The sequence below is a fragment of the Pan troglodytes genome, chromosome 2 (assembly GCF_028858775.2).
Source record: "Pan troglodytes isolate AG18354 chromosome 2, NHGRI_mPanTro3-v2.0_pri, whole genome shotgun sequence".
Taxonomy (NCBI): Eukaryota; Metazoa; Chordata; class Mammalia; order Primates; family Hominidae; genus Pan; species Pan troglodytes.
This window is the reverse complement of record NC_086015.1, coordinates 77,216,521-77,239,130: the sequence shown is the minus strand read 5'-3', so window position 1 is coordinate 77,239,130 and position 22,610 is coordinate 77,216,521. Positions and strand designations below refer to the sequence as shown.

General features: G+C 42.2%; 1 non-coding gene across 1 annotated transcript; it reads left to right on the top strand.

The window, feature by feature from the left end:
• Window positions 1-653: 653 nt before the first annotated feature.
• On the top strand, window positions 654-761 carry LOC112208721 (U6 spliceosomal RNA). Its single transcript, XR_002943298.1, has one exon. It is a non-coding gene; the product is annotated as a U6 spliceosomal RNA (small nuclear RNA).
• Window positions 762-22,610: the final 21,849 nt, after the last annotated feature.

Sequence of the window (22,610 nt, the reverse complement as noted above, 5' to 3'; positions counted from 1 at the left end):
TTCAGATGAATACAACCTAATTCTAATAAAATATACAAACTTTGCTCCAGCATAATAGCTTCATTTCATTCTCCTTGTGTGTGTTCAAATTACTGTTTTATCTTTCTTTCAAAGAGATTAAGAGAATATATAAAATATATATAAAAGAAATATATATTTGTAAAGTTTCTTATATTAGTGTATATATCACTTCTGGTGCTTTATATTTCTTCTGTGGATTCAAGTTATGTCTAGTGTCCTGCCCTTTCAACCTGAAGGATTCCTTTAGTATGTATTGACAGTCGGTTCTGCCAACAACAAATTCTCTCAACCTTTGTTTATTTTGAAATGTCTTTATTGCCTTTATTTTTGAAGGGTAGTTTTTCTGGATATAAATTCTTAGATATACCGTGGAGTATTTTTTCTTTCCTTTTAGCACTCTGACTATGCCATCCCCCTGCCTTCTGGCTGTCATTGTTTCAGATGAGACGCCAGCCATCAATCACATTGGTGTTCCTATGTTTGTAATAAGTCACTTTTTTCTTGTTATTCTTAAGTTTTTCTGCCTTTCACTTTCAAGAGTTTGGCTGTACTGTGTCTAGATGACAATCTTGTCTTCATTCTAGTTGGGATTTGTTAACGGGTTAGATGTGAGTTTTTAAAATCAAATTTGGGTGCTCACTTCAGTAGCACATATACTAAAATTTGGGATGATACAGGGAAGATTAGCATGGCCCCTATGCAAGGACGACACACAAATTCGTGAAGTGTTCCATATTTTTGAAGCCATAAAAAAAAATCTCCCAGTCAAGAAAAGCCCAAGACCTGATGGTTTCACTTCTAAATTTTACCAAAGGTTTAAAGAAGAATTAATAGCTATCCTACTCAAACGATTCCAAAAAACAGAGGAGGAAGGAATACTTCCAAACTCAATCTGAGGCCAGTATTACCCTGATACAAAACCAGACAAAGACACATCAAAAAAATGAAAACTAGCCATGCACGGTGGCTCACAGTGGCTCTCATCTGTAATCTCAGCACTTTGGGAGGCTGAGGCGGGTGGATCACCTGAGGTCAGGAGTTCGAGACCAGCCTGGCCAACATGGTAAAACCCCATCTCTACTAAAAATACGAAAAAATTAGCCAGGTGTGGTGGCACAGGCCTGTAATCCCACCTACTCGAGAGGCTGAGGCAGGAGAATCCTTGAACCTGGGAGGCAGAGGTTGCAGTGAGCCAAGATTGCACCAGTGCACTCCAGCCTGGGCGACAGAGACTACGTCTCAAAAAACAACAACAACAATAAAAACAACAACAATGACAAAGACTACAGGCCAATATATCTGATGAATATTGATGCAAAAATCCTCAACAAAATACCAGCGAACTAAATTCAATGATACGTTAGAGAGATCATTCATCAAGACCAAGTGGGATTTATCCCTGGGATGCAAAGGTGGTTCAACATGCTTAAATCAATCAATCTGATACATTATATCAAGAAAATGAAGGATAAAAACCATGTGATGATTTCAATTGATGCTGAAAAGCCATTTGATAAAAATTCAACATCCCTTCCTGATAAAAACTTTCAAAAGGCTGGGCGCAGTGGCTCACGCCTGTAATCCCAGCACTTTGGGAGGCCAAGGTGGGTGGATCAAGAGGTCAGGAGATCAAGACCGTCCTGGTTAACACTGTGAAACCCCGTCTCTACTAAAAACACAAAAACAAAATTAGCCGGGCGTGGTGGCGGGGGGCCTGTAGTCCCAGCTACTCGGGAGGCTGAAGCAGGAGAATGGCGTGAACCTGGGAGGCAGAGCTTGCAGTGAGCCGAGATGGCGTCACTGCACTCCAGACTGGGTGACACAGTGAGACTCCGTCTCAAAAAAAAAAAAAAAAAAAAAAAAACTTTCAAAAAACTGGGGATAGAAGAAATACACCTCAACATAATCAAAGGCATATATGACAGATTTCACAGCTAGTATCATACTGAACAAGGAAAAACTGAAAGCCTTCCCTTTAAGATCTGGAGCATGACAAGGATGCCCACTGTCACCACTGTTATTCAACAGAGTAATGGTAGTCTGAGCTAGAGCAATCAGGCAAGAGAAAGACATAAAAGGCATGCAAATTGGAAATGAAGAAGTAAAATTACCTATGCTTGTAGATGATATAATCTTATATTTGGAAAAACCTAAAGATTCCAGAGGAAATCTATTAGAACTGTTAAACACATTTAGTAAAGTTGCAGGATACAAAGTCAACCTACAAAAATCAGTACCATTTGTATATGCCAACAGTGAACAATGTGAAAAAGAAATGTAAAAAGCAATCCCTTTTACAATAGCCACACATAAAATAAAATACCTAGGAATTAACCAATGAAGTTAAAGATCTCTATAATGAAAACTATAAGATACTGATGAAAGAATTGAAGAGGACACCAAAAAATGAAAAAATATTCCAAGTTCATGCATTGGAAGAATCAATAGCTAAGATCTGGAAGCAACCCAAGTGTTCATCAACAGATGAGTGGATAAGGAAAACATGGTACATCTACACAATGGTACATCTACTATTCAGCCATAAAAAGAATGAGATCTAGTCATGTGCAACAACATGGATGGAAATGGAGATCATTATGTTAAGTGAAATAAGCCAGGCACAGAAAGACAAACATTGTATGTTTTTATTTATTTGTGGGATCTAAAATCAAAACAACTAAACTCATGGACATAAAGAGTAGAAGGATGGTTGTTACCAGAGGCTGGGAAGGGTAGTGGGTAACTGAAGCAAGAGGTGGGCATGGTTAATGGGTACAAAAAAAAATAGAAAAAATGAATAAGACCTACTATTTGATGGTACAATAGGGTGACTATAGTCAATAATAATTTAATTGGTCAGGCACAGATGCTCACACCTGTAATCCCAGCACTTTGGGAGGCCAAGGCAGGCAGATCACTTGAGCCTGGGAGTTCAAGACCAACCTGGCCAACATGGAGAAACCTCATTTCTACAAAAAATACAAAAAGTAGTAGGGTGTGGTGGCATGTTCCTGTGGTCTCAGCTACTTAGGAAGCTGAGGTGGGGGGATCACTTGAGCCTGGGAGGCGAAGGTTACAGTGAATAAAAATTTACCACTAGACTCCAGCCTGCATGACAGAGTAAAATCCTGCCTCACAATAATAATAAAATAATAACTTAATTGTTCATTTTTTAAATAACTTAAAGAATGTCATTGAATTGTTTGTAACTCAAAGGATAAATGCTTGGGAGGATAGATACCCCATCTTCCATGATGTGTTTATTTCACTTTGCACACCTGTATCAAAACATTTCATGTACCCATAAACACCTACTATGTACCCACAAAAAATTTAAAAATAAACAAAATCAGTTTTGCAAGTTTTCAGTCATGACTCATTCAAATATCTTTTCCAACCCCTTCTCTGTATTCTTTATTTTGGGACTTTCAGTAATTTCATTCTAAATATATGTCAGTATATTTAATGTTCCATGTTCTCTGAGGCTCTGTTCATATTTTCTTTATTCTTGTTTTCTCTCATTAATTTTTATTGATCTATTTTTAAGTTCACTGATCCTTTCTTCTGACATCTTGAATCTGCTATTGAGCCCCTCCAGTGAATTATTCATTTTATGTATTACACTCAACTTGAGAATTTCCATGTGACTCTTTTTGGTAATTGCTGTCCCATTATCGAGACTCCCTATTCGTGGATTCATTGATGTCATACCTTCCTTTAATTCTTTAAACATGGTTTCCTTTAGTTCTTTGAGTGTATTTATAATAGCTTCTTTGAAATTTTTATGCACTAAATCCAACCTCTGGGGACACTGAGAGACAGTTTCCATTAACTGTGTTTCTTTCTAAAAATACTTTCCTGTTTCTTTGCATGTCTCATAATATTTTGTTGAAAACTGAACATTTTAGATAATAGGCGGTAACAACTCTGGATTCTGATTTTCCCCCTCTGATGGCTTTATTGTTGCTGTTTTGTCTGTTTTAATTACTTAGAAACAAACTTAGAAACTATATACTTAGAAACTATATACCAAACTTATAAACTTTAGTATATAGTCACTGATGTCCCTGCTCAGGTTTGAGTTGTTCCTGCATGAGTACAGCTTAGTAGTCAGCTAATAGTTGGAAAGAGATTGTGCTCCAGTGTCTGAACCAGTGCATCTACTATCCTCTGATTATGGTAGAGAGTAGGAGTAGACATTCAAAGTTCAGGCTATTCTCAAATCTATTCCTACTTTTACTTCCTGCTAGGCCCTTTTGAGTCTGTGGATATGTGCAAAGTTTCAGGGTTGGCCAGGAATACATGAACAGCTTAGGCTCTCTCCTGTCTCTACTGTGAATGTGCACAGCCTCAGCCATGAACATCTTACCCCGAACATGAATGAAAACTCAGGCTACTAGAGCTATTTGCCCTCTCCCACTTGCTGGCCACCAAGATCATCACTTTCACAAATAACACCACTGCATCACCCACGGTTCCAAATCAAGCAGGCCTCTGTGATGGTCAGTTTCATGTGTCAACTTGACTTGGCCATGGGATGCCCAGATACCTGGTAAAATATTACTTCAATGTATGTCTGTGAGTGTGTTTCTGGAAAAGATTAGCATCTGAATTGGTGAACTGAGTAGAGGAGATGACTCTCCCCAAAGTAGTGGGTGTCATCCAATCCACCAAAGGCCTGAATAGAACAAAAAGGCAGAAGGTTGAATTTCACTCTATCTGATGGCTTAAGCTGAGACATCAATATCTCCTGCCTACAGTGCTCCTTATTCTCGGGCCTTCAGATGCTGACTGGGATCTACACCATCAGCCATGGCTCTCAGGACTTCAAGTTGCACCACTGACTTTCCTGGGTCTGGAGCTTGCAGATGGCAAATCATAGAATTTCCTAACCTCTATACTTGTGTAAGCCAGCTCCTTATCATAAATCTCATTCTAGATATACACTGATACCTAAATATACAAAAATAACCAATAGAATATGGCTCTGTGTATGTGTGTGTGGCTGTTCCTCTGAAAATGTTAATACAGCATCCCTTTGACTGTAGCAGCACACACCAACCCAACTGAGCAGAGAAGGGGAGCAACTCTATTCCAGACCAGAACACTACAGACTACCACTGTTCTTACCTGAATTTCAGCAGTTGTTTAAGCATGAATGCTTCTCAGATTGTTGTATGCCATTCATTAATTTCCAGAACACTGAAAGGGTTGTTTTTGTCCATTTTTCCCATTTTTGGAAGAAAGAATTAACTGACTTCCTTACTCAGCCATATCTGGAAGTCCTGACAATAATTCATTTTTAAAATTGCACCATTGTAATTTGCACACAGAACACAGTGATGGAATATTTGCAAAGCTGTGAATGCCTAGTGGGTGATGTCATGACAGACTGATCCATCAGCTAGGACAGAAGGGGAGAGGTCAAAATAGCTGGTCATATTTGCATTACTATCAGTCCCACACATAATTTACAAGTTGAGAGAGTTGATGTAGGTCATTTATATGTCTTGGCAGGTGACAACTGTTTTTTTTTTTGGTTTTTGTTTGTTTGTTTTTTTAAGACAGAATCTCGCTCTGTCACCAGGCTGGAGTGCAGTGACACGGATCTCAGCTCATGGTTACCTCCACCTCCCGACTTCAAGCGATTCTCCTGCCTCAGACTCCTGAGTAGCTGGGATTACAGGCACAAGCCACCACGCCCAGCTAATTTTTGTATTTTTAGTAGAGACAGGGTTTCATCATGTTGGCCAAGATGGTCTCGATCTCTTGACCTCGTGATCTGCCCCCCTCAGCCTCCCAAAGTGCTGGGATTACAGGCGTGAGCCACTGCACCCAGCCGGTGACAACTGTTTTAAAGCACTGAGTTACAATTCTGCCTATAAATGTGTGTATGTGTATATATCCAGGTATATGCACATATATCATATTACATATGCACATATACACATTTCATATAATCACAATAATATACGTGTATATATATAGATTGATATATAAATATGCATGCTAAAACAGCTTTCCTCATCTTTTTATTCACATTATTGTGATTGTTATAAAGTTTTATAAATTGCAGATTTATTGTTAATCCAATAGAGAGCAAATCCCAGAAACTCCGGGAACACTCTTCTACAGAGGCAGGGAAAACACTCCAGGTACACTATCCTTTACTTCCAGGCAGAACATTTTGAACAGAAGAAGCAAATGCTAATGTGAGCCCAGTTCCATGAAAATTAAGCATAAAACCCTATTATCAAGTCTAAAAGTGATTTCCAAAACTATGTCAATAGTACTTAATTACCCAAAACAACTTGATTGGCTGTGATGACTGCCTTGGGGGTGAAAGAGGCTAGCACTTAGTTTAACAACATCCTCAAAGTGGTCCAGAATCTTAAACTTGCAAAAGAAAGTAAAAAGTGCAAATTAATTTCAAAGCCCAAAGTGGCTTCAGTACCAATTTTTCATGCTAGATCACGAATAATGTCAGTTGGCTGAAACTCTCTGATGACGTGTGTCTCCAGGGAAATGTATAAAGCACGTGTTAATCTTCATCCTCTACCCAAGAGTTTTTCTTCACAGTCATTTGCCACCTGTCACCATCCTCCCTGTGACAGGGTGAGCTTGGTCACTGCGGTTGCCATGAGCAAGAGCAAAAGAGATGGTGGTGACGAGGAGGTGGATCTGAGACTTGCTGGCAATGTCCTTTGACAAGGACTACTCGAGACGGCAGTGGGGGCTGCTGTTCCTTTTTCTATCACCCTCGGAGGTTGAGAACACACTTGCATTTTCCCTGATGCCTTGGGTTGAGGCAAACATAGAAGCGTATTCATAAACCAATATGAATGCACATTACCATAGCAGCTACTATTTATTCTGTACTTACCCACTGCCTGGCCTTGTATTGTAGTTATCTGAAATTAATTTGAGCTTTTTATTTACAGTATAACACAGGCTGCTGAGAAAAGCCATTGCTGTGACTGTCATTTTTACAGTCACCTTTGTCTATTTTATTAATGCTTCATTCAAATAGATAGCATTGATTCTTCACACCAACTCTGTGAAGTAGGTACTATTAATATTCCCATTTTACAGACGAGGAACCAAGAATTCAAGTGGTAATAAGTCACTTGGCCAGTGGCTAGTTAGGATTCGAATAATTTTATTCTACTCTCAGTATTCCTACTTCAGCCATCGAATTAATCGGTTGGAGTCTTTCTATTAGAAAATGGCTCCTGCTGTACTATTTTTATTAAGCTAGTTGTAATGTAAAATAGGAAGAAAGATACCGCTCTAAAGGGACTGCCTTGAGCAACAGAGATGATGTGAAACCGAAGCTAACATTTGATCTTTAATGTATTTTTAACAAGGGTATGTCTTGGGTGAAGTTAAGGAAATATAGCAAGGGACTGGGAGAAAAATATTGACTTTTAATGATTTTGAATTCAAAAGCAAGCCCATATGCTAACACTGGCTTTACTCATTTATCACTTCATTCATTCATTTATTTAAACATTGTTGAACACTGATAAGGTGTAGGGATTTTGCTAGACACAGAGGATATAGCTATGAACACGATGGCTTGCTCTCAACCTCAGTAGAGAGAAGGGCAAACTAACAAGAAATCGGGCAAATAAAATCTGTTGCAACAAGTGCGCAGACAGAAGAATTGCAGAGTCTTGTATGAGCATATGTAGATGGAAGAGGCCCCAGTGTCATCTTGCATTTTGAGACAGAGCTTCCCAGAAGTTCTACATCAGCTCAGACCACAAAGAGCAGTCCTGGTGAATTGGGGGTGGTGATCAGTGTTTCAGGTAGAGGAGAATTTTCAGAAACAGCACCTCATGAGCAAATGAAGGAACAAGAGCAGGAATAAGGATTATTCAAGAAACAAAAAGAAGTTTGCTATAGTTTATGCTTAGCATGCCAGTAAGTAGCAAGAGATAAGAATAGACTGGATAAAACTGGAGCTGTTTTTAGAGCAATGAAAGTAGAAATGCAAACTTGCATAACCAGAGTCCTTGGCTTGGAACAACAAGCAAGGGAGATACAGAAAGCTAAGGAAACCATCCCTTACTGGTCAAGGTGCATGAAGACATGAGCAGTGATTTTTTTTTCAAAGCCAGTAAACAGGAACATATTAATACTCCCAATCATAATTCCGGCCTGGCTTCTGACATACTCTTCTCTACAAGGTACATTGTGGTGAACCATGGAGTAGACCCTTCTTTCAAAATGAGCCAAAAATATGCTATAAAGGGAAATGCGATCTAATAAAGCATTCAATCTGGTCTTACTGACCCCATCAAATAAGACTCTTTGGAGAAAAATAAAAACAGTAATCACAGAGCACAATTAATTCTCATTTTAAGAAAAATGAAGTGTCTTTAGGAGATGAGGAAATGGTGAGTAATAGGACAGTGGAGATGGAGAAATTGAGGACTTGGAACCAAGGCTTATTTCTAGAAACCCAAGTATCCATAAAACTCGCACAGCTGCCAGGCAGTTTGGAAAAAGAATGGCCTTGGTTGTAATATAAAACAGGAAAAAAGATCACCACTATAAAAAGGACTGCCTGAGACCTGGGGACAGATGAGACCCTTTGGTGGGTGCCATAAACCAAGCTTGCTTATGGGATGAGTTGACCTGCTCTGTGCACGGCGGTCAGTGTGAAATTCCTGATTAGAAGTGAGAGTAGGCTCATTATCTAGAATATTGTTTCTCCCCTCTCCTCTTTGCCTGGGAAACACCTAAACATTTTTCAGGTCTCAGTTTACACATTTCTTGATGGTGTCATACTAGTCAATCTTTTTGATTTTCCAGGAAATATGTGGGCTGCTCATCAAACCCACCCAGAGTGCCACCTCCTCTCTCCCAGCGCTGCTTACCACCCTGACATCAGGCGTGTTTGTAAAATGTGCTTTGACGGCATTAAACCTTCATAAGCACAGGGCCCTGCCTGTCTTGTTCATCACGGATTACCTAGTTATCAGTTCATTTTTTTAAATGATTCTTTCTTAATTCAATAAAATGTTGCACTTCCAACTTAAAAACAAACATTTGTTTTACACCAACTACTTGCCAGACAGCACACTAGGAATTTTCTCAAGTGTTCTCTCATTGCATCTGTACAGCCGTCAGTGTTTACCAGCATTTGGTGGGAGAGGAAACCGAGGTTCAGCAAGAAGACAGACTTGACCAAGGCCATGTGCACAAGAGGTGGCAAAGCCTGGATTCAAACCGGTCTGACTCTAATCCCCCATCCTATCCCTTGTCCTTGTAAATGACATCAGCCTGCCTACCATAGTCTCTGCTGACGCACACCTTAGCAGGGCATCCAAACCTTAGTCAGTGCCACCAGCTACATTATTTTACCATACCCAGGCACCACCCACCCTATATATTTATGTTTGATTACATATAACATTAAAAATAAAGCTACTTAGATTTTAAAAAGAAACTAAATCAATTGCTATAAGTAAAAAATAACCTTAAAATATGATATTAAAATAAAGCAAAACCAAAAAGAGTTCTATAGCTCTAGCTAGATGTCAAAGCTTCTGAGCCTATAGCCTGCTCACTGTGGATTAAAGGAAGGAAATAAACAAGCCATGTCAGCACCTAGCTCAGATTTCTCTCCTTGATGCAATTAAGACTATCAATTTATAATTGGTGCTTAGAATAGTATCTGGAACATAATAAGTAGCATAAAAATGTTTGTTAACATGAAAATATGTAACTGATGGGTGTCAGGTGTTACCATCTGGTGAGTATGAAAGAAGGGAAGGAAGGAAGGAAGGGAGGGAGGCAAGGAGGGAAGGAAGGAAATGAATAATAATGAAATAAGAAATGAAAGAAATTATAGACATGAGGCTGGGCGTGGTGGCTCACACCTATAATCCCTGAACTTTGGGGGGCTGAGGCAGGTGGATCACTTAAAGCCAGGAGTTCAAGACCAGCCTGGGCAACATGGCAAAACCCCGTCTCTACTAAAAATACAACAATTAGCTGGCCATGGTGGCACATGCCTGTAATCCCAGCTACTCAGGAGGCTGAGGCACAAGAATTGCTTCAACCTGAGAGGCAGAGGTTGCAGTGAGCCAAAATCACACTACTGCATTCCAACCTGGGTGATAGAGTGATACTCCGTCTCAAAAAAAAAAAAGAAAAAAAAGTCTGGGCGCGGTGGCTCACGCCTGTAATCCCAGCACTTTGGGAGGCCAAGGCGGGTGGATCATGAGGTCAGGAGATCGAGACCATCCTGGCGAACACGGTGAAACCCAGTCTCTACTAAAAATACAAAAAATTAGCCAGGTATGGTGGCAGGCACCTGCAGTCCCAGCTACTCAGGAGGCTGAGGCGGAAGAATGGCGTGAACCCGGGAGGCAGAGCTAGCAGTGAGCTGAGACGGCGTCACTGCACTCCAGCCTGGGCAACAGAGCGAGACTCCATCTCAAATAAAAAAAAAAATTACTGTATAGACATGATATATACATAAAAAGAAGAAAATATCTACATCGCTATATGATGTGCTAGTTAATATTCTCCCAGGACCCACCTAAACACGTCTTTCACACCCTCACATTGGACATCCACACTTTGAAAAAGAAGAAAAAAAACATTTAGAAAATGTTTCAGGAAGGAAAAAGTGCAACTTAAAATAAAAAAAAATCCCAGATGTTTTCCCACAGGAGAAGAATAGCCTATTCATATAAGGGGCGACAGCACTTTTTTGGGGGACATATCTTGATGGAGTCTTTGTGCAGGAAAGGTGAGAGTCCCAAACCCGGGACAGATCTAGAATGAGGCTGTCAAAACAAAAAAGAGACTAAAGACAGAAAAATGAATAGAGTGAGAGGGATTTGGAGTTTCCTAGGTGACCTGGGAAAAGAGGGAGGTATGCAGGAATATGAAGAAGCAGGGAAGCTATTAATCTTGCTCACAGTACCCAGTTCTCTACCTCCTTGTCCTTATTATCATGTATCACAGCGAGTATATGTGCACGTGCATGTGCTGTGCGATGGATCTCTCCTCTCCTCTTCACTCCTCCACTGAAGGCTGAAAGCTCCACGGTATCAGGGCTGGCATCTGTTTTGCATTTACTGCCCTATATCCAAGCATTTTCCAAGGTAGGAATATCTCCATTGCTCAAAGCAGTTGCTTCACAGTGCTCTCTTCCTGTTTTATATTACAACTAGCCTAATAAAAATAGTACAGCAGGGCCGGGCATGGTGGCTTACGCCTGTAATCCCAGCACTTTGGGAGGCCGAGGCAGATGGATCACGAGGTCAGGAGATCGAGACCATCCTGGCTAACATGGTGAAACCCCGTCTCTACCAAAAATACAAAAAAATTAGCCAGGAGTGGTGGTGGGCGCCTGTAGTCCCAGCTACTCGGGAGGCTGAGGCAGGAGAATGGTGTGAACCTGGGAGGCCAAGCTTGCAGTGAGCCGAGATGGCACCACTGCACTCCAGCCTGGGCGACAGAGCAAGACTCCGTCTCAAAAAAAAAAAAAAAAAAAAAAAATAGTACAGCAGGAGCTATATTCTAATAGAAAGACTCGAACCAATTAATACAGTGGCTGAGTAGGAATATGGAGAGTAGAATAAAATTATCCAAATCCTAAGTAGCCACTGGCCAAGTGACTTATTATCTCTTGAATTCTTGGTTCCTGATCTGTAAAATGGGAATATTAATAGTACCTACTTCACAGAGTTGGTGTGAAGAATCAATGCTAAGTATTAGCCCAGCTCCTGGCACATAGTAGATACTCAATGTATATTTGTTGAATGAATGAATGAATAACAAGAAGCAGGGGCTGCGCCACGGCAGGAGCCCAGAACCTGAGGAGCAAAGGCCACTAGTGAGGGCTCCCCTTGGTAAGGGAAACCAAGGCACGGTTCAGAAAAGTGATGTCCAGTGTTCAGGTGTAATGTGTTCTCTCTGCTCTCCTCTCTCCCTTATCCTCAGATTTACTAAAATGCTGTTCTACATTCCATCCATGTGTTAGTGGGACTTCAGGAATGGGGATGGGCGAAAGGAATCAATTCCCATAGAAATGGTGAGAAGACAGTCATTACCAGACATCTGCCAGCTTTGAAAAAGCCAGCTGAAGTGTGGGGTGGCCTGGAGAACACAAGCCCCCTGTGACTTCTTAGAAGTCGAGGGAGGCGGCAGGGTGTGGGCTCCAGGCAACTTAGAAGGCTGGCAGGCATGGAGACACTCTTCACCCTGCTCCTCCCCGGCCAGCTGACTCTTGGAACAAACTAGAAGTTCAGCAAATCAAGTGGAAGAGCCACTGAAGTTCCAACACCCACCAGGTTCCGGCAGACAGGAATGGCATTGCATGGGTAAACGTCACGCCCAGCATAGATTCAAACAAAGACAATCTAGAAAGCAACCCTTAGCATCTTCTATAGAATAAAGCACAAGCTATAAATGCCTCTTTCCCCGTGGAGCCATCCAGGAAGTAGATGGGCCTATATTCCAATATCAGCAAAAGCTATTGATTGGTACTTATTAAGTACTCACATGCTCCTGGTGCTGGACAAAAGATTCAGTTTCATTTATAAAAGCACTCACTCACTAAGAGTATCAACACTAATATAAATACCAAATGACAGTCCCAAGATGACCCTTAGAGGCCACATCAGAGAAGACCCTGGTGGTTCAGAAAATAAGTTGTTGTTGGCACAATCCCCTCCCATATGACAGGCAAGAGCTTCAATGTGCTGGTTACAAAGGACGTTGAAAACAAATGCTGAGATACCTATGGAAATAAAATGTTAATTCTTTAAGATACATACAATAGTGAGCAGTGGTCTGTTTCTGTCTTACAATGTAAGTGTTACATCTCCATGGTTTCCCCCAAAGTTAACAAGGAGGTTTACAAATTTTAAATTCTCCTGTAAAGGATTTCCAAAAGGAAGAAGTTGTTCTTCCAAAAGGTAGGGATAATTTAGTATTTCTAAAGCTATAAATGTTTGGCCCTAGGAAGTGGGAAAGTGGTGGGGGACAGGGATGGAGTAAATAGAAGACCTTTGCCATCTATGCTCCACTGCTTATCATGACATCTAGAGGAAAAATAAACAATACCTCAATTCAAAGATCGGTTCCTGAACTGTAAGTCATTTGTAGGAATAAGTTCCCATTAATCCCTGGAAACATTTATATCTATGAAGTTTGAACAGCTCTTCCATCAATTTATTGGGGATTTATAATAAGGTAGCTGTCATTTTCCAACAAGGAGATGATACGCCCGTTGATTCCATTTCTCTTTCTGGCACATGAGAAAATAGTGAGTAATGCTTCTCACCCTGTGGGGAATGAATCAAGGGTGGCATAAACACACCCGGAGCCTTACAATGGAGAACTCTGGTGTTCTGCTTGTCATTCCTTCTCCGGCAGCTGATCAATGACAATATGGAAATGCACATCCAAGACAACCCGCCCTCGTCTGCCCGAATTCCAGAAGCCCCTCCCTCCAGGGTCCCTTTGTGCATCTGTGACAGAGAGGCTTGATGAATGGTCTCCCTGATGCTATCTATCTCATTAGAGGACAATCCTTTGCTCGATTCTTAATGGAGTTTACAAATTGGTCACCCTCCCTCTGCTACAAGATTATTATAATTTTATTATTCATTCGGGGAATTAGTTGCCAAAAATGACAACGTGATCAGTGCCACTGACAGATACAAGGAACATCTCCCATGGCATCTTAGGAGAAGGACTATCTGAAATCATGTTTGATCGCTAATTAGGAAGAAATGATTGGCTACCTTTCAGCAGGAGACGTGGGAAGCTGCAGCAGATGCACCCTCTGCTCTGAGAAGCCTGCAGGCCCCGCAGCGCCAAAGGCAAAAATTAAGCAAGCTAATACATGCTGAACAAAGCCCTCACTATGCCAGCTGTAATATGCAAGTCAAATGTTAGTCATAGTCAACCTCAGTTCTATGTCGTGAGTCAAAAAATGTAGACATGTAGACTCAGACTTTGGATCTGACACCAAGCTGTGTGGGCAGGTCATTGATTCTCTTCTGGTGCCAGTTTTTCATAAGACTACAGGGTAAAGCAGTGGTCATTAAGTCTTTTCAGTTTCAAAACTCTAGCTGTGGCTGACACTGCTGATTATCAACACAGCAGCCTGGCACTTCTCCCTTCTGCCCTATAGGCAGCATCCACTTCCCACAACAGAAATGGAAAATGCTAGATACTCACTTGCCCAACCTTCCTTGCAACTAGGGACAGTCGTCTGATTCTGTTCCACCAATGAAACATAAGTGAACATGTGCAGCGGTAGGGAGGTATCTGGGATTTAAAGAGGAGAGGGAGCGAGAGAGAGAGAGAGAGAGCACAAGAGAGGGGAGAAGAGAGAGAGGGAGAAGGGAGAGAGAGAGGGAGAGGGGGGAAAGGGGGAGAGAGAGAGGGAGAGAGAGGAGGGAGAGGGGGGTAGAGAGGAAGAGAGAGAGAGGGAGGGGGAGAGAGAGAGGAAGAGAGAGAGAGAGAGAGGGAGTGGGGAGAGGGGGAGAGAGAGGGAGAAGGAGGGAGAGAGGGAGAGAGGGAGAGAGGGAGGGAGGGGAGGGGGAAGGAAGAGAGAGAGAGAAGTACAGAAAGAGAGAGAGGGAGGCGGGGAGAGAGAGGAAGAAGGAAGGGGAGAGAAACAAAGAGAAAGAGAGAGAGATGAGCAAGTAGAGCATGTTTATCCTCTCCTCCTTCCTTCCATCTTTGGGCATTCCTGCGTTAGGATATAAGCTTGGAGCTGTAGGAGCCATGTTTAAACCGGGGGTGGGGGTGGGGGTGGGGAGAAGGGTCAAAAACTGCAGAGACAATGCCCCAGGACCACGGCATTAAGGACCTGCTGAACCAACCCGGTAATTCCTAACTTCCCAATGTCTTGTTAGAAGAAACAGAAACGCAAATTAACGTAGCCACTTTCAGATGCTATTTTCTTTCTGGTAGTCAAAAGTATCCCAAATAATTTGTTGTCCAAAGCATCTCTGCCCCTTTTTTTCGTATTTTGTTTCACAGATGACACCTGCCTACCCCACTATGATGGAAGTTAGACCAGCTCCAGTGGGAGGCCCACATAACCCCCAGGAAAGACTCGAGGGAAATACCCAGTCCTTCACAGCCACACCCCCAGCCTGAACTGGGATCAGGGCGTTTCTTTTCTTTCTACTTCCCTTTAATTACTTCACTTCTGTGGTCTCGGTCTCTCAGTAACTTAGAACCTTCAACTGCCAAGATGCTTCTGAAGTCTTTGCCTCTGGATTCTAGTTAAATGTTTTTGTTAAAAAAAAAAAAAATCCTTAAGGAAACATCTTCAGAGATGATGCCGGATCTTAATATATACCAAAGTTTTGCAAAATAATAGCAAATGTTACAAAAGATGGAAGTTTTAAGTGTATTTAAAGAAATGTTTTTAAGTTATTTTTTCAACCATCTAACAGTGTTTTAAAAAATAGTTTCAACTTTTATTTTAGATTTGGGGATACTTGTGCAGGCTTGTTACCTGGGTATATTGCTTGAAGCTGAGGTTTGGGGTACAATTGATCCTATCAACCGGGTAGTGAGCATAGTACCCAATGGGTTTTCAACCCTTACTCTCCTCTCCCCTCCAGTTGTCCCCAGTGTCTGTTGCTGCCATCTTTATATCCATTAGGACCCATTGTTTAGCTCCCACTTATAAGTAAGAACACGTAGTACTTGGCTTTCTGTTCCTACATTAGTTCGCTTAGGATAATGGCCTCCAGCTGTATCTTTGTTACTGCAAAGAACACAATTTCATTCATCTTATGGCTGCATAGTATTCCATGGTGTATATGTACCACATTTTCTTTACCCAATCTACCTTTATTAGGCACCTAGGTTGATTCCATGTCTTTGCTATTGTGAATGGTGCCACGATGAACATACGAGTGCATGTGTCTTTTGGTAGAATGATTTGTTTCCTTTTGGATATATGTCTAGTAATGGGATTGCTGGGTTGAATGGCAGTTCTGTTTTAAGTTCTTTGCATCTCACAACTTTTAAGAATCTACTCAACACCCAAGATATCAGAGATTTTTAGAAGGAATTAAATGTCCACTTTCCTGCTAGATCCCAGAAATCATGACTTTTACTGGCTAAGTTCTCCTTGAAATGCCAAACTAACATACTTTTCTCCAAAAATAAACAATACCATTCTGAGTAACTCAGACAGAGTCTATTTTTTGCCTAATTTTGACATAATTTCCACTCATTTTGGAATAGCAGGAGCAGCCATAGCCAACCTCATATCTGATTAGTTCCAGGGAGTGAAGGGGACAGTTAAGAAATTGATTTATGGTCACTGGATACTCTCTGAGCTCTCTGCTCCATACCAAAGCTAAGGAGGCTGGAAGGAAATGTCACTATGACAACCATTTATGTGGCTAAAATGGAAAAGCAAGATTTGATAGGAGGAAAGAAATGCATGCACCTATAACTCTAAAATATATGGCAAGTTTTATGTTTGTTTTTTTTTTAAGACTAAATCCACCACCTGCCCCCTCCCCTAGATGTGTGTGTGAATAAAAGGGACCATAATGAAACCATGAATAATAAGTAAAGGGCTTCAGAAAGAATAGCACAGTGTCTCCAAATACTCTAATTCAACCCGCACGCAACATATGCATGTGCCCTAACTAGCCAGCGGTCATAGGAAATTCATTTGCCCTTGCCCACTGTTTGTTATTTTCTTTCCCCCATTTGAAATATGTTCTGCCAAAACCCCCACAGCAAAATATTCAAAGTGTCTCAATGCTGCCTTTTTAAAACAACAGGTAGAACGAGTAATGAGTTATTTCAATGCATGCTTGGCCAAGTCTGCTGACGACAAACCCCAAACTGCCTTTGGGGGAGTTGACAGTCTCGAAAGCCCCTTGCCAGTCAACTTCATTCTCCTGGAAACCCTGAAAAGGTGTCACTGAAGCATACAGTGCTGCATGTAAGTGAAAACCAGGGGATTAACAGCCAGGGCTTTTTGTTGTTGTTGTTGTTGTTGTTGTTACTTGGTTGGCCTGAGTTTTAAATGAGCCTTCAGGAAGATGAGAGGCTTCCATAGGTGAGTGATACGGAATAACTAAGCTGTTTCCATTAAAGAAAAGAAAAAGTTGTTGGGCAGGTTTGAATGTAATCTGAGCAATCCCAAACCTCACCAGTGTGAAAAGTACAAGCGAAATTACATTTATGTCTCAATTGCACTGGCTCTGTGGCCCCCACTTCAAAAGCTCCTATTACTGAGGGGAGTTTTTTTCGATGTATCTTTCTTCTCTGGCATCCTGGTTGGCACCTGCTGGGTGGAGCAGCCCCAACATCATCTCCCTCCCCTATTGCCACTGCAGCCCAGCCCCTCAGAGAATGCTGTTTCTCTGTCCAGAATGCAATCTCACTAGTGCTCCCAAAGAAGAAAACCCCGTATGGCACTGAGCTCCCTTCAGTCTTTGCTGCACTAAAGCCATGCTTGCTTTCCATGCAGGAAAAAAAAAAAAAAAAAAAAAATGTCCCTTTTTCAAACTCTGAGTCCTGCTCTGTTACCATGGTGCAGGGCAGCCAAGCTTGTGTCTTAAATCTCAAAAGTCGCTCAGGAAAACAATTTCTTTAGATATCTACCTGAGGCCCTCTGGATTTAAACGTCAAACTTTGTCCTAGAGGCTGAGCTGGAGAATTCCTCTTGTCTCCTCCCACCCTCAGAATGACCAGACATTAGTCTTCCTCCTCTGGGCCACTGTCCCTACTCCCACACGTATTCAGGAGACAACTGTGAGGATGTGGGATCTGCCCCCATCTATGGGAATGCCACGTTTCCACCAAGTGGCATTTCCTGCCTGGCCATAGCTAATTGGACTTTTGAGTCGAGCTGGGTTTATTCAGATTCCCTCTCTCTCTCTCAAACCAGGGAGATACGATAATGATGAAGATAGCCATCTCTACCATCATCATCGCCAACTGTGGCTTTAGTAAGAAAGTATCATTTTTTTTTCCCGAGACAGAGTTTCACTCTGTCACCCAGGCTGGAGTGCAGTGGTGCAATCTCCGCTCACTGCAACCTCTGCCTTCCGGGTTCAAGCAATTCTCCTGCCTAAGCCTCCCGAGTAGCTGGGACCCCAGGCTCGCACCACCATGCCTGGCTAATTTTTGTATTTTGAGTAGAGATGGGGTTTCACCATGTTGGTCAGGCTGGTCTCAAAATCCTGACATTGTGATCCACCCGCCCCAGCTTCCCAAAGTTCTGGGATTACAGGCATGAGCCACCACACCCAGGAAACAAAGTCTTTTAAGGGTGCCAGAGAATCTCCCTGGATCTCTGTTGACTTGAGCTGAGCACTGGAAGGTCTGAGCCTGTCACTCCCTTTTGGTAACAGTGAGTACATTCAGGAGAACCTGCCTCACACCACAGTCCTAAGAGTCATCATTACTGCTACAGTGGTCAAGGGCAGCAAGCAGTCACTTGGCCCCCCAAGTCCCTGGCTTCAGTAGGCACTTCCTCACAATCACCCAAATCTGACTCATCTTGATGCCATTGCACATCATGGATTACCAGCATTGCATTTCCCATGGGTGAGAGCTCAGTGTCACACTCGAGCCTGAGGACCCCAGGAAACAAATCCCTAAATCTACCTGTTTCCTGGGATTGACCCTGGTACCAACTTCCATAACATCCAGGGTTCAGATGGGAGATAGAAACACCAAGTTTAGGGGCTTTTTTTTTTTTTCTTGAGACAGAGTCTCACTCTGTCACCGAGGCTGGAGTGCAGTGGCACGATCTCAGCTTACTGCAACCTCTGCCTCCCAGGTTCAAGAAATTCTCCTGCCTCAGCCTCCCAAGTAGCTGGAACTACAGGCTCATGCCACCACACTCGGCTAATTTTTTTGTATTTTTAGTAGAGACGGGGTTTCACCATGTTAGCCAGGATGGTCTCACTCTCCTGACCTCATGATCTGCCCGCCTCGGCTTCCCAAAGTGATGGGATTACAGGCGTGAGCCACCGCACCTGGCCAAGGGTTTTTTTTTTTTTAACAGAGGGAATGTAATAAAAAATAAGTGTCATTTAGAGATAAGGATATAACTTTGTATAGGGCAAAAAGGGAACGTGAAGATACCACACAGGCAGCAACTGCAGGAAGTTGCTCCCACTCTTATGGATGCAGGAAACAAAGGAAGAAGTTGGAGTTATTAATTTAGAGAAGGTTCTCTCAAAGTAGACCTCTGAAGAAAGGGTACTACCCAGATGGTGCTGTTAACCCCGAGGTTAGAGGAGGGATTCCCATGGGGCTGGGACCCAAAACTCTATAAAGAGATCACTGGCCAGCCGGTACTGGTATCGCTGGGCAGGCATACTGTGGCAGATATTGCCAGCACTGGGAAAACTACAGATGAATCCCAGTGCTGTTACGAGAAGGAACTGCTGCTGCCAGGGTGAAGATGCACTATGGGGCAGTCATTTCAGGAATAGAATATCTTCCAGTATCCTCTAGTTCCCCATATGGGTAGAGCCTCACACAAAGCAGTTGGCAAATGCAGAAATGTGGTTTGTACAGTCCAGTCCCAGCATCACAAAGCAGAGTATAGAAGCATAGATTTGAAACTGAGAGACCATAGCTTAATAACTGGCACAGAAAGTGTGAATAGAATATCTTCCAGTATCCTCTAGTTCCCCATATGGGTAGAGCCTCACACAAAGCAGTTGGCAAATGCAGAAATGTGGTTTGTACAGTCCAGTCCCAGCATCACAAAGCAGAGTATAGAAGCATAGATTTGAAGCTGAGAGACCATAGCTTAATAACTGGCACAGAAAGTGTGAATAGAATATCTTCCAGTATCCTCTAGTTCCCCATATGGGTAGAGCCTCACACAAAGCAGTTGGCAAATGCAGAAATGTGGTTTGTACAGTCCAGTCCCAGCATCACAAAGCAGAGTATAGAAGCATAGATTTGAAACTGAGAGACCATAGCTTAATAACTGGCACAGAAAGTGTGAGATAATATTTATCAAAACAGAACAAGGGTTCTAAATGGTAGAGGTGAGAAAAGAAGAATGGTCCTGGCTGAGAGAATTGCATAAGCAAAAACAAAGACCCAGTGAATGGTGGTTGTTATACACAGCTGAGAGATAGAATTCCTGGGAGTGGAGGGCAGAAGAGAGGGGAAGTAGGAAAGAGATGGAAAAGTCAATTGCAGTCATATTGCAGAAGGTCTTGAGTGGCAAACCGGGAGGTTGGGACATTTTCCTGTAGTCATTTGGAACCAACCAAATGTTTTTAATCCGGAAAGTTAAATGATCAAAGACGGGTTTTTACAGAGATGGCAGAATGGAGAAAGGAATTGTCACTGTTTTCACTGTTTTCATTTTTTAAAACTGTCACTGAAACAGCCAAAAGATAGTTTTATTTTAGCCACATCAACCATTCTGCTTAAGTTTTCTAGGACAAACCATATTTTTCAAATGAAAGCTTTTTAAATGGGGGTTGGGAAGAAGGGGAAATTTTCTCCTTCTGTACAAAATTTTATTTCCCTCATTGCCATGCTACCAAGTTAAAAATCACAGATTAGGTTTTCAACTACAAAGGGAAATATAGTGACTTGACAGGGAAGAAATTTGGCAACCGCCAACTTAGCCAAGTGATCAAGGAAAACACCCTCTGTAATAAGACATATCAACATCACACACCCCTTCATGTAACTCACTGAGGACACTATATTTTTGTGGAATTCTTGCCAAAAATGCATAGCATCAGTCCAATTATGAAAAAACATTAGATAAACCCAAACCGAGGGCTATTCTATAAAATAACTGATCAGTACTCTTCAAAAGTGTGAATGCAGGTCATGGAAGACAAGTAAACATTGATATACAGTCCCAGACTGGAGGAAACTAAAGAGAAATGACCACTAAATGCAATATGAGGGCCTGGATGAGGTCCTGGGGCAGAAAATGGGCGTTGGGAGAAAAATTGGTGAATTTTGAATAAGGGCTATAGTTCAGTTAATAGTACTGTACCAATGTTAATTTCTTCTTCTTGATAATTGTACCACAATTACAAACATTTTGTTTTTGTTTTCTTTTGAGATGGAAGCTTGCTTTTTCACCCAGGCTGGAGTGCAGTGGCAGGATCTTGGCTCACTGCAACCTCTGCCTCCAGGGTTCAAGCAATTCTCCTGCCTCAGCCTCCCAAGTAGCTGGGATTACAGGCGCACACCACCAAGCCCAGCTAATTTTTTTATGTTTAGTAGACAGGGTTTCACCATGCTGGCCAGGCTGGTCTTGAACTCCTGACCTCAAGTGATGCACCCAACTTGGCCTCCCAAAGTGCTGTGAGCCACAGCTTATGGCAAAAGTTTTGAGGTTTGTTTTTATTTGAGACAGGAATTCAGTGTGTCACCTAGGCCGGAGTGCAGTGGTATGATCTCAGCTCACGGCAGTAACCTCCCGGGCTCAAGTGATCCTCCCACCTTGGCCTCCTGAGTAGCTAGGACTACAGACACATGCCACCACACCCAGCTCATTTGTGTGTGTGTTTTTTTTTGTTGTTGTTATTTTGTTTTTTTTAGAGTTGGGGTCTCACTGTGCTTCCCAGGTTGGTCTCAAACTCTGGGGCTCAAGCAATCCTCCTGCTTTGGCCTCCTAAGGTGCTGGGATTACAGGCATGAGCCACAGGGCCCAGCCTAAGATCTTATCATTAAGGGCCAGGCGCGGTGGCTCACACCTGTAATCCCAGCACTTTGGGAGGTCAAAACAGGTGGATCACCTGAAGTCAGGGGTTTGAGACCAGCCTGGCCAACATGGCAAAACCCCATCTCTACTAAAAATACAAAAATTAGCCAGGTGTGGTGGTGGGTGCCTGTAATCCCAGCTACTTGGGAGGCTGAGGCAGGAGAATCACTTGAACGTGGGAGATGGAGGTTGTAGTGAGCCAAGATCACGTCACTTCACTCCTGCATGGGTGACAGAGCAAGACTCCATCTCAAAAAAAAAAAAAAATAGATCTTATAATTAGGGATGTGGGTGAGATATATAAGAAAATTCTCAGTGCTCATTTTGGAATTTTTCAGTAAACCTAAAATGAGTTCAAAATGTAAAGTTTTTTTTTCAAAAAAAAAAACCCACATATTTATTTACATGGATTGGAGCCCCATAAGATTTCCAGCCATTATCAGCCAATTTAGCTTGGGTAAGTAAACAATTCCATGGTGCTTTTTCTAGACAACAAAGACATGGGCAATAGTCTCGGCACACCAGACAGGTAGGATGTTACTTAGGACAGAGGCATGGGTAAGGTAGATTAGACAATGGGGCCTAGTGAAGGAGAGATGAGAGGTGAGCAAAGACCAACATTGTCTGCTTCCTAATGGAGCCAGTGACCAGCTGGGTTTACAAGACAGAATAATAAGCCTCCTTCAACCAAACCACACCTCGAAACCTGCTCCCAGGACCCACACCTCAGTCATCTTTGCCTCCTCCTTCACATCCCCATAAATCAGTCATCAAGTTCTGTTGACTCCAGCTCAATATTCTTCAACCGACCACCGCCTCTTCCCTTTATCCCACCTTCAGCCATTGTCTGTTGCTCTCT